Source organism: Octopus sinensis, linkage group LG8 (genome assembly GCF_006345805.1).
Source record: "Octopus sinensis linkage group LG8, ASM634580v1, whole genome shotgun sequence".
Taxonomy (NCBI): domain Eukaryota; kingdom Metazoa; phylum Mollusca; class Cephalopoda; order Octopoda; family Octopodidae; genus Octopus; species Octopus sinensis.
This window is the reverse complement of record NC_043004.1, coordinates 45,085,301-45,095,464: the sequence shown is the minus strand read 5'-3', so window position 1 is coordinate 45,095,464 and position 10,164 is coordinate 45,085,301. Positions and strand designations below refer to the sequence as shown.

At 35.0% G+C, this 10,164-nt stretch overlaps 1 protein-coding gene across 10 annotated transcripts in view; it reads right to left on the bottom strand.

Annotated features, from left to right (window-relative positions):
* LOC115215131 (zinc finger CCCH domain-containing protein 10-like) overlaps positions 1 to 10,164 on the bottom strand; it is a 608,296-nt gene that overhangs the window by 435,679 nt on the left and 162,453 nt on the right. For 2 of the 10 annotated variants that reach the window (XR_005000357.1, XR_005000361.1), the window contains exon 1: positions 9,204 to 9,218. The exons of the other annotated variants lie outside the window; for them this stretch is intronic. The gene's annotated coding sequence lies outside the window, so the exon portion shown is untranslated. Of the gene's footprint in view, positions 1 to 9,203; positions 9,219 to 10,164 lie in introns of those variants that run through there. 10 annotated transcript variants of the gene reach the window in all.

Below are 10,164 nucleotides of genomic sequence, written 5' to 3'. Positions count from 1 at the left end.
GTGGTGGTGATGATAGTGGTGGTGGTGGTGGTGGTGGTGGTAGTGGTGGTAGTTGTAGTAATAGTAGTAGAAGTAGTAGCAGCAGCAGTAGTAGTATTGGTGGTGGTGATGAAAAGTTTCCTGTAATAGATTTCCGATTTCTAAAGAAGCATTTAAAGGAATGACAAATATGATTTCAAGTATAGACATATGGGAATTAAGAAAACAAAAAATAGAAACAAAAAAAAGTATGAACAGAAAACAAGTGCTGTGAAAATTTTCAGAAGAAAGAAATAAAACCAAAAAAAAAAAGCTTTAAAAAAAAAAACCAGCTGAAATAAGATGTAAGAGAATGAAAAAAAAAAAAGAAAAAAGAAAGAGGAAGGTGGGGAGACTGGAAAGTTAACATGGTAAAAATCAAAATCAAGTAACATAAAATAAAATAAAAATGGAAAATGAAAATGAAAAAAATTGTGTGAAACTGAAATTCGTGTGTGTATGCTTTATTGCGATGAACCTATTTGTGTGTGTGTGTGCGTGTGTACGTGTGTGTGTGCATGTTTATGCATGTGCGAACAGTGTGACTATTTGTATTCACCATACACAAGTGTGATTATGTAAATTTTGCATATGCACACACACTAAAAGAATAAAAGGAATTGTGTAACTATAGTCATAGATATACTAGAGTATTCATATACACATACATATTACATGCATACATACATATGAGAGAGAAAGAGATTTATGTATATACATATATTTATAGATATATGTGTGTGTGTGTGTATATATATATATATATACGTATTTTCATGCATGAACCTCTCTCACTGTGTGTGTGTGTGTGTCTATATATACATACACATACAGAGATTTATGCCAAAATATATATATATATGCATATATATACACACACAGAGTTATCTATATAAATATATATATATATATGTATATATGTATATTTCGAGAGAGAGAGATGTTTATGCATAAAAATGTGTGTGTATATATATATTATATATATATATAAATATATATATATAGATAAAAATGGTAAGGCAACAAAAGAAGGGCATTTTTCCAATGGCCGGATAACTGAAGAGATGGCAGCATGGATGTATAAGCAATGTCTAGAATTGAAGGGCCTTAGAGTCAATCTAGCAAAAACCAAAGTCTTAATAAGTAGGAAGGCAGACAAACCACAAATCCCTTCAGGTAGATGGCCCTGTTCAATCTGTAGAAAAGGCGTATGTAGAAACTCTATAAGATGTACCCAGTGTAAGCTCTGGACACATAAGAGGAGCAACAATATCAAGGGAAGGCTAACTAGGAAAATAGTTTTTGTATGCAGAGAATGCTAGGGGGAGTAAACACTAAAAATGGGCAGAAAACAGCTTCCGTCACATTCCAGGGTGAAAAACTAAAAGTAGTTGATAGTTTCTCTTACCTAGGTGACCAAGTCAGTATTGGGGGTGGTTGCTCTGAGAGTGTAGTTGCTAGATTAAGAATACCCTGGGAAAAGTTCAGAGAGCTCCTAACTCTGCTTGTGACGAAGGGCCTCTCGCTCAGAGTAAAATGTAGACTGTATGACACATGTGTGCGAACAGCCATGCTACATGGCAGTGAAACATGGGCTGTGACTGCTGAGGACATTTGTAAGCTTGCAAGGAATGAAACTAGTATGCTCCAATGGATGTATAACATCAGGGTGCATAAGCGACAGAAAGTAAGCGCCATGAGAGAAGAGTTAGATATAAGAAGCATCAGATTTGGTGTGGAAGAGGTAGACCCAGGAAGACCTGGGATGATGTGTTGAAGCACAACCTTCAAACGTTGGGCATCACCAAAGCAATGACAATTGACTGAGACCTTTGGAGATATGCTGTGCATGAGAAGACTCTACAAACCACGTGAGACCATAAGCATGGCCTATGTCAGTGCAGCATAACCAGCCCATTTAAGAGTACTCTTCAATCATTGGGCAATAAACTATGCTTGCAAAAACCTGTCGAATCAAAAAAAGTCGTTGTCATGGCCGCCTGATTGGCACCTGTGCTGGTGGCACATAAAAAAGACTATTCGAATGTGGTCAATGCCAGTGCCGCCTGACTGGTCTCATGCTGGTGTCATGTAAAAAGCAGTATTCGAGTGTGATTGTTGCCAGTGGCAAGTAAAAAGCACCCACTACACTCTCGGAGTGGGTGGCATTAGGAAGGGCATCCAGCTGTAGAAACATTGCCAGATCGGATTGGAGCCTGGTGCAGCCTTCTGGCCCGCTAGCCTTCAGTAAACTGTCCAACCCATGCCAGCATGGAAAGCGGAAGTTAAATGACAACTATGATGATATATATATATATAATGTACATATATGAAAACACATATTTTGTATATATATTTAGGTGTATGATGAGAAAAATATAAAAATAAATTGGGAATGATATAGTATAATACATATGACACATCAACATACTCAAAGTCATATACATACCTACTTAAACATAGATATACATATACACATGCATATATATACATGTGTGTATGTGTACATATTATACATACATTTATATATATATGTACATGTGTGTGTATGTATATACATATATATATATATATATACATATATATATATATATACACATATATGCATGTGTATACACACACACATACATATACACCTGTACATATATATAAAGACTCACACACAAACACTGTGTGGCATGCACATATACATTAACTTCCAGTACTAATGACTAAAATATGCTGACTTATTGTTTGTAAGTGTGCAGCAATGCAACAGCTGCAGATTTTAACCTGACAGCATGCAAGACACTAGGAACATATCCGATTTCATTTTTCTATTAAGTTTGGGTTTTTTTTTGTTAGAGATAGGGAGGGAGATCCCACCCTTCACCCCACTCCTTAATACTTTCTCATTTCTATTCAATTTCTCAATGCTTGATTTTCTATTCCTTAAAAATTTATTACTTTCACTGGAAGACATATGGGAAGATTAAGAAACAATACATATAAAAATTGACAAATTAAAAACTAACTAACCAACAAAAAGTTATAAAATTTCAGAAAGCAACACAACACATTTTTCAAAGAAAGTGGAAACTGTTTAATATGCACTGAAGCAGGAATAATGTCTGGACCTTAAATTACTTAAGTATCTCTCTCTCTCTCTATATATATATATATATATATATATATAATAATCTATCTATCTATCTATCTCCCTCTCACTATCTCTGTGCATGTGTGTGTGTGTGTAAAATAGTTGGACATCATCCAAAGTTTACAAATATAAAATTATTCAATCAATGATTTTATCAATATGTAATTCTCCTTCCTATAACATATATATATATATATATGTGTGTATGTGTGTATATATATATATATATATACATACATGTGTGTGTGTATATATATATGTGTGTATATGTGTATATATATATATTTATATATACAGAGAGAGAGAGAGAGAGAGAGAGAGTATAGCCATGTGGTTATAGTTCGTTTTGGAACTATGTTATTCAGGGTTCGTTCCCACATCTTTTATTTCCATCTTTCTATTAAAATACACTGGTTTTGCTTCACTTAATTTCTACAATAATAAAGAACTTTGTAAAATAACTGTCATTAATGAAGCTCTTGTTTGTAGCATAAATTGACATGAAACTTGAAGGAATATTTAAATTTAGATAACTTTAAAATAGTGTATGTCATAGAACCAAGGGCAGTCTTGGGTAAGATATGAAAGGAACTAAACCAAATGAAAAACTGAGTCTACAATCCAAAACTTCTATTCTTTCTACTAAAAGATTACTATATTATATACAATGGCTCCTTCTCCATTTTTCCAGCTAGAATGCAAGAGCATGAAGCATTTTGAGGATTTTTAACTTGTGCAAGTTAAAAAAGCATCATCTACAAGTTTCCAACCTTATTATGGTATTATGGTTTGAGTGCTTCAATGAGCCTCAGAACTATGCCAACAGATCCAATAATTGGACCTATGATCTGATGTCAATCATTTCCAGGATTTCATACTTTAGGAAATGGTTAATCGTATAAGGCACAGTGCATTTAACAAATGTTCTGGAATTCTGATATATCAGATTTAACTGAGTCTGCAAATCACACCTCTTAATGCTTAAAACTAAAAAAAAATAATAAAATAACACCGACAAACTGAGTGAATGGTATATAATTACTTCACATTTTCTTGACCACCACCAGAGATAAAAATGATATTTGCACTCAGAACAGTATCCAAGACATAAAACAACTAGTTCAAAGGAAAATAATAGCTTCTACTCCTCAGTGATAGCTGGTCTCAAGCCACCTCCACTCAAGTATTCGCAATCTACTTGTTTCCTCTTGCTATTACCTTCCACATAGCCATCCCTCCCCAGCCTTTACAATTTCCTCCCTGTTCATGTTTTTCTCATAGGTGTTAACTTGAAGGATATTAATGGCATAAATTCTACCATCTAGAAGGGCCTGGAAAGATTGAGCATTGCCCCTTTCTCCAGATTTTGTAGGCATAAAACGTATATAAGAAACAGAGTTGGTACCTTATTTGACCCTCGGCTCAGAGCCCTCTAATCCAAAATCTATTGCAGATAATTTGTTATTTCACTTGATATACAGGTAAGAACTCACATTAAAACCTTCTGGGAATTACACCTAAGATAGACTGGCATCTTACACCAGGGGGTTGATTTTTCTCTTATCTGCTTAATACAATCTAAGAGCTTCAGAAACCACCTAACCACCCAGAAGTGAAAGCATTACAGTATGACTAGTCATCTAGCTATTGACTCCACCCTCATTATATTAAAAATGAAATCCCGGAAATAAAGGAGAAGTAACAACAAAAAATTTTTTTTTTTTCTTTTAATATAACAGAAAAATAAACATAAAATGCAGACAGATGTTCCCCATAACACACACATACACAATTTCAACAGTAACTCAGAGAGCAACAGAAACAAAAAAATATACATGAATAGATAAATCCAAGGAGCAGGGCCAACATTTCTACGTAGTTGAGAACACATGTATATATATATATATGGTTCAACAACAAAAGTTAAAAACAAACAATAGAAATATTTGCAAATTGAAGTATCTAAGGTAAAAAAAAAATATATAATTTTGATGTTCATTAGTTACAATTTTTGTTGTTCTAGTTATTGTAGCTGTTGCCAACATTTTGCTGTTTCATGTGTGTGAGTGTGTGTATTACACCTATTGTTTTATTGCAGATGCTTAACTGATTTATATATGCTGTTCTACAACTTAATGGAATATCTCAGTTACAATACCAACAACAGACAGTGGTGTGTGTTGTTCTGACCTTCATACTCAGAACCAGAAGGAGAGGACTAAACTCCATAAAAAAAAAAAAAGAAAAATATCTATGCAGAAACGTGTGGATATTTGCATAAGCAATGCCTATGATACATAAATCTGCACCTATATCAGGAATCTAAATATTGACTCTACTCCATGCACTTTGATACATTACCATGCATTACATTTACACTAACATTCATTACAACAATAGGAAATTAATATTAAAACTTCAGTATATTATTGCTTGCTTCTCAACCACGTGGTTCCAGGTTCAGTCAAATGACTGAAACAAGCAAAAAATTAAAAAAATTTAAAAAATAAAAAATATCCACACATACACACACATACAATGATATAGTAGTACTGCTTAGATTTCCAATACAGCAGCTGATGATGGAGCATCTATGTTCATTTAGATTACCATTGTTATTCTTGTGATGCTTATGTAGTTCTTTAGAAGTTCTCCCTTTAGTTTTGTCTTGGGTGTATTCATCAGCTTATTAATTGTGTAACCATTTGCAGTCCTAGTGGTTTGGGTTTCACCCATTGTTTGGTATGAGACAAGGTCTGGTTGTATTGTTTCTGTTCTTGCTTCATTTTATATTTGATCAGATCTCGAAGCATGTTTTTATTTGGTTATTAAAAACAGCACCATCTGAGTGTGATCATTGCCAGAGCAGCCAACTGGCTTCCATACCCGTGGCACGTAAAAGGGCACCATTCGAGCATGATCGTTACCAATGTCGCTTCACTGGCACCTGTGCCGGTGGCACGTGAAAAAGATTCAAGCAAGGTCATTAAACGATGATGCTGAGTACATTAAGAAAGATGAACTGATAAGCTGAGTGGTAGGGATACAGAAAAATTACTTAAAAAAAAGTCAGTTCCTAATCTAAACAAAAAGGTGCAAGTTCATTTGTTCATTTTCATACACTGAGGAACAGGCATAGCCATTTGGAAACAGGGTTTACTTTGTAGCAATTTGGCTTTGAATTTTATCTGACAGAGTGGTAATTTTGACTGTATCAAGAAGTCCCTTAAGTGAAAACAGGTAAGGTTTAACTGTAGGAAAGGCATGTGGCAGCAAAAGTGTGCCTCACTAATAAGTATCCTTCAAACCCATGCTAGCATAGAAAAACAAAATTAACAAATGTACAAAATATGAATAAGCGCTTATAGTAAATACAAACTGCATGCCTAACATTCATAAATGAAACACAACTGATGCTTAAGTACAATACTGTAAACCAGTAGGTGTAAATATTAACATATTTTAGAGAATTTACTGAAAGGAATTATTCAGGGCTACTGTTAGTATGAAAAAACAACAGTTGCTTAATTGTTAAAATGTTTAATGTAAAAAACAATAAAAAGCTAATTAGAACAGCTTATCTAGAGGCAAAACTGTAACCTTTGGCTTAAACTCATCACTACACTGTCCAAAATTTTGTACTGTACTTAACAATCACGCTATGTAGAGCTGTGTATATGTGCGTGTATGTGTCTGTGTGAGTGTAAACTCAAATTAGTAAGTCCAATACTTGTGATCTCTTCTAGGACTTCATAGAGTGCAGGCAGAAGGGAAGAATTTATAATCAGAGCAGAAACATAGTCCAAATACTTGCAACAATGCGGATTCCCAAAAAAGTATCTAACGGTCAAGCAACTGCATTGAACATGGGTGGTAAACATAATCCATTGCTGGATTTAGAGGTACTTTGGGTGCCTTTATCAGAGTCCTCTCTGTTGCAAGCATTCACACGAGGCCTCTAGTTTAAAGATACCGTCTTTACTCTCAACCACCAATCTCAAAAGCCCTGTAGAGGGGCGCTGGGCACTGCCTGCCCTTCATTCTGATCAAAAAAAAAATAAAATGAAAAACTAAAAACAGATATCACATTAAAAACCCACCACTCAAGTATGTGTGCATAAAGATCACATTTCCAATATGCAAGTATGTGTGGTTGGAGGAACGGATGGATGTATATACAAATATACAAACTCAGTTTCATCAAAATATTTTTTTCGAGTCGTCCGGTTTCACAACACCTGGCTGATGTTTATACATTAGTCTGTTTATGTTATTACATTAAATTTCTGTTTGTATATATTGCTTACTGTATCACTACATCTGATTTCATATTTCAGTATCTTCAACTAATCACATTAACACACCTGGACTGGTGTATGTGCGTGTATTTGAAGAAACACAGAAAGATAAACAGGGAAACAAGGAGGAAGAACGCTGGGGATGAATGAAGGATAAACATCTATTGATGACTACTAATGACCTATGATCAAAAGCTTTCCAGCTGGGACCAGTCAGTCTTTTTTGTGCATATATCAGTAGTTACATTATTTCAGTTTTATAAGACCTTATCCATGAAGTTTTGTCTAAACATTACTGCTAGATCTTAGAATTAGAAATGAAGATTTTTAATGAAGTACAAGAATGGATGTGTGGTAAAGAAATTCATTTCTCAACCCTGTGGCTTCAGGTTCTGTTCCACTGCACAGCACATTGCTGTAGCCCTAGGTAAATACCTAGTGATGGTGAGTAATTGAGATAGTAAGATTAGTAGATGCTGATGTAGAAAGACATACAGAAGAGAGAGAGAGGGAGAAAGATGGCACACACTAAAAGAGGATAATGGTGTATCAAATATAGACAACACAGGGTTGGAAAAGAAGTAGAACGCTGGAGGGGTGATAGTGAAAGTGAGGCAGAGTGATAAAGAGTGATAGTGGAGAGGATTAAATAAGGACACAATAAGTGCCATCTGTTGATGCAAATGGCAGCATGGTGCTTCAAATAAGCAAGACAATGAAAGATGAAAGAGTAATGAAGGGAGCAGTTGGAAGTTTAATTTAACTTTCAGTTGTATGTGTGTGCATGTGTCCCCTATTAGTCCTTATTCTTTGACTTGTATCAGTTATTGGGCCGTGCCCATATTAAGGTGTCACCAATTCAACTCCAACAATTATTTTTAAGTTTGATACTTATAAAATCAATCTCATTTTGCTGAACTGCTAAATTATGGGGATGCAACAAATCAATATTGGTTCTTAAGCTAAAAGGGACACATACATGCATTATTGTATCACTACATCTTGACTGCTTAACGGTTTTCATATCCTAAATTCTCATACAATTCAGTGGTCAGTCTGGACTCATAGTAGAAAACACTTTCCCAAGGTCCTGCAATATGACACAACCCCAAACCACATGGTTACAAAGCAAACTTCTTAACTGCAGAGCTAACCAGTGAACCGCCCCCCTACTACCACACACACACACATATATACATATGATCACGTACATGTGTGTGTATATATATATATATATATATATATGTACTAGTACATGGAAACAGTAAAATTGATATAAAGAGGCACTAAGTGCAACTTGCATCATAACACAATGCTTTTATGAATTATATGCTCACATACACTGCATCTAATAGTCCAGTACCTACCTGAACTTCAAAGAATCAACTAAGGCTCTGAACTAAATTGCAATTATGGTCAAATGGTCAAATACAAAACTTGCTACAATAAAGGACAGTAGGAGCTATTGAAAGCAATTTAATTAGGCACGAGCATTATGTTTGATGCAAAGCTAATCATATGGTTGACATGTGCAAACTTGTTCACTGTTCACTTGACATCCAGTTTACAAACCATTCGTGGATTTTTTTCAGTTGATTGATCCAAAGAGTAAAGAAAACACAAAATCAAATAGAATAAGAAAATGAAATATATGGCAAAATAAAAAGAAAACAGACATTAATTTTTACAGTATGGTTTCATGTTTTTAAATTACACAATTTTATTTTAATAATTATAATGGTAGTCACCAGGGAAACTTTTCATCAGATGCTATTTCTTTGTCGTCCAACAAAAGGAATTCACTAATGTGAAGACATTTAGATGCAAGATAGTAATTACTTTTTTTTTTTATTCTGGTAAAGACAGAAAACAAACAAAAACTACCTTCGTTAATGGAAAATAATGAAAATACAAAACTGCTTATTTATTTTTTTATGTATTTATTATTTTTTTTGTGAGAGTTACAGGTTGCATGCATTAGAAGACAAAGTAAGGTGGACTGGCAGACATGTAATATGAATTCATCATTTGTTTTCTGTGTAAGAGAAAACGAACAGTGCTGCAAATTGATGGTGGAAAAGTTAATTTGTTCTTTTGTCCACCTGTTCGTTTCCCATGTTAGTACTATCAAACAAATATATTATTGAGCCACTCTGTTACAGCTGGATGCTCTTGCTGTAGCTAACCAAACTGTTTCTCAAGTAAGGGATTTGTTATTGCAAATATCTTTATAATTGCAAAACTACAGGATGATTTGTTGATAGAGGATATGACATCATCACCACTTGCAGCTCAGTGACTTTCAAAGAAGCACAACTGTAAACCAACACATACACACACTGCAGTATATTATTTTTTTATGTGCATATGTGTGTGTGCAATCATCATCGTTTAATGTCCGCTTTCCATGCTAGCATGGGTTGGATGGTTCGACTGAGGTCTGGGAAGCGAGGAGGCTGCACCAGGCCCAGTCTGATCTGGCAGTGTTTCTACAGCTGGATGCCCTTCCTAATGCCAACCACTCTGTGAGTGTAGTGGGTACTTTTTACGTACCTTGGGCACGGTGCCAGGTGAGGCTGACAATGGCCAATCGGTTGGTACTTTTTAAGTGTCACTGGCACGGAGGCCAGTCAGGGCGGCACTGGCAATGGCCACGTTCGGATGGTTCTTTTACGTGCCACCGGCACTGGTATCACAACTACAATTTCC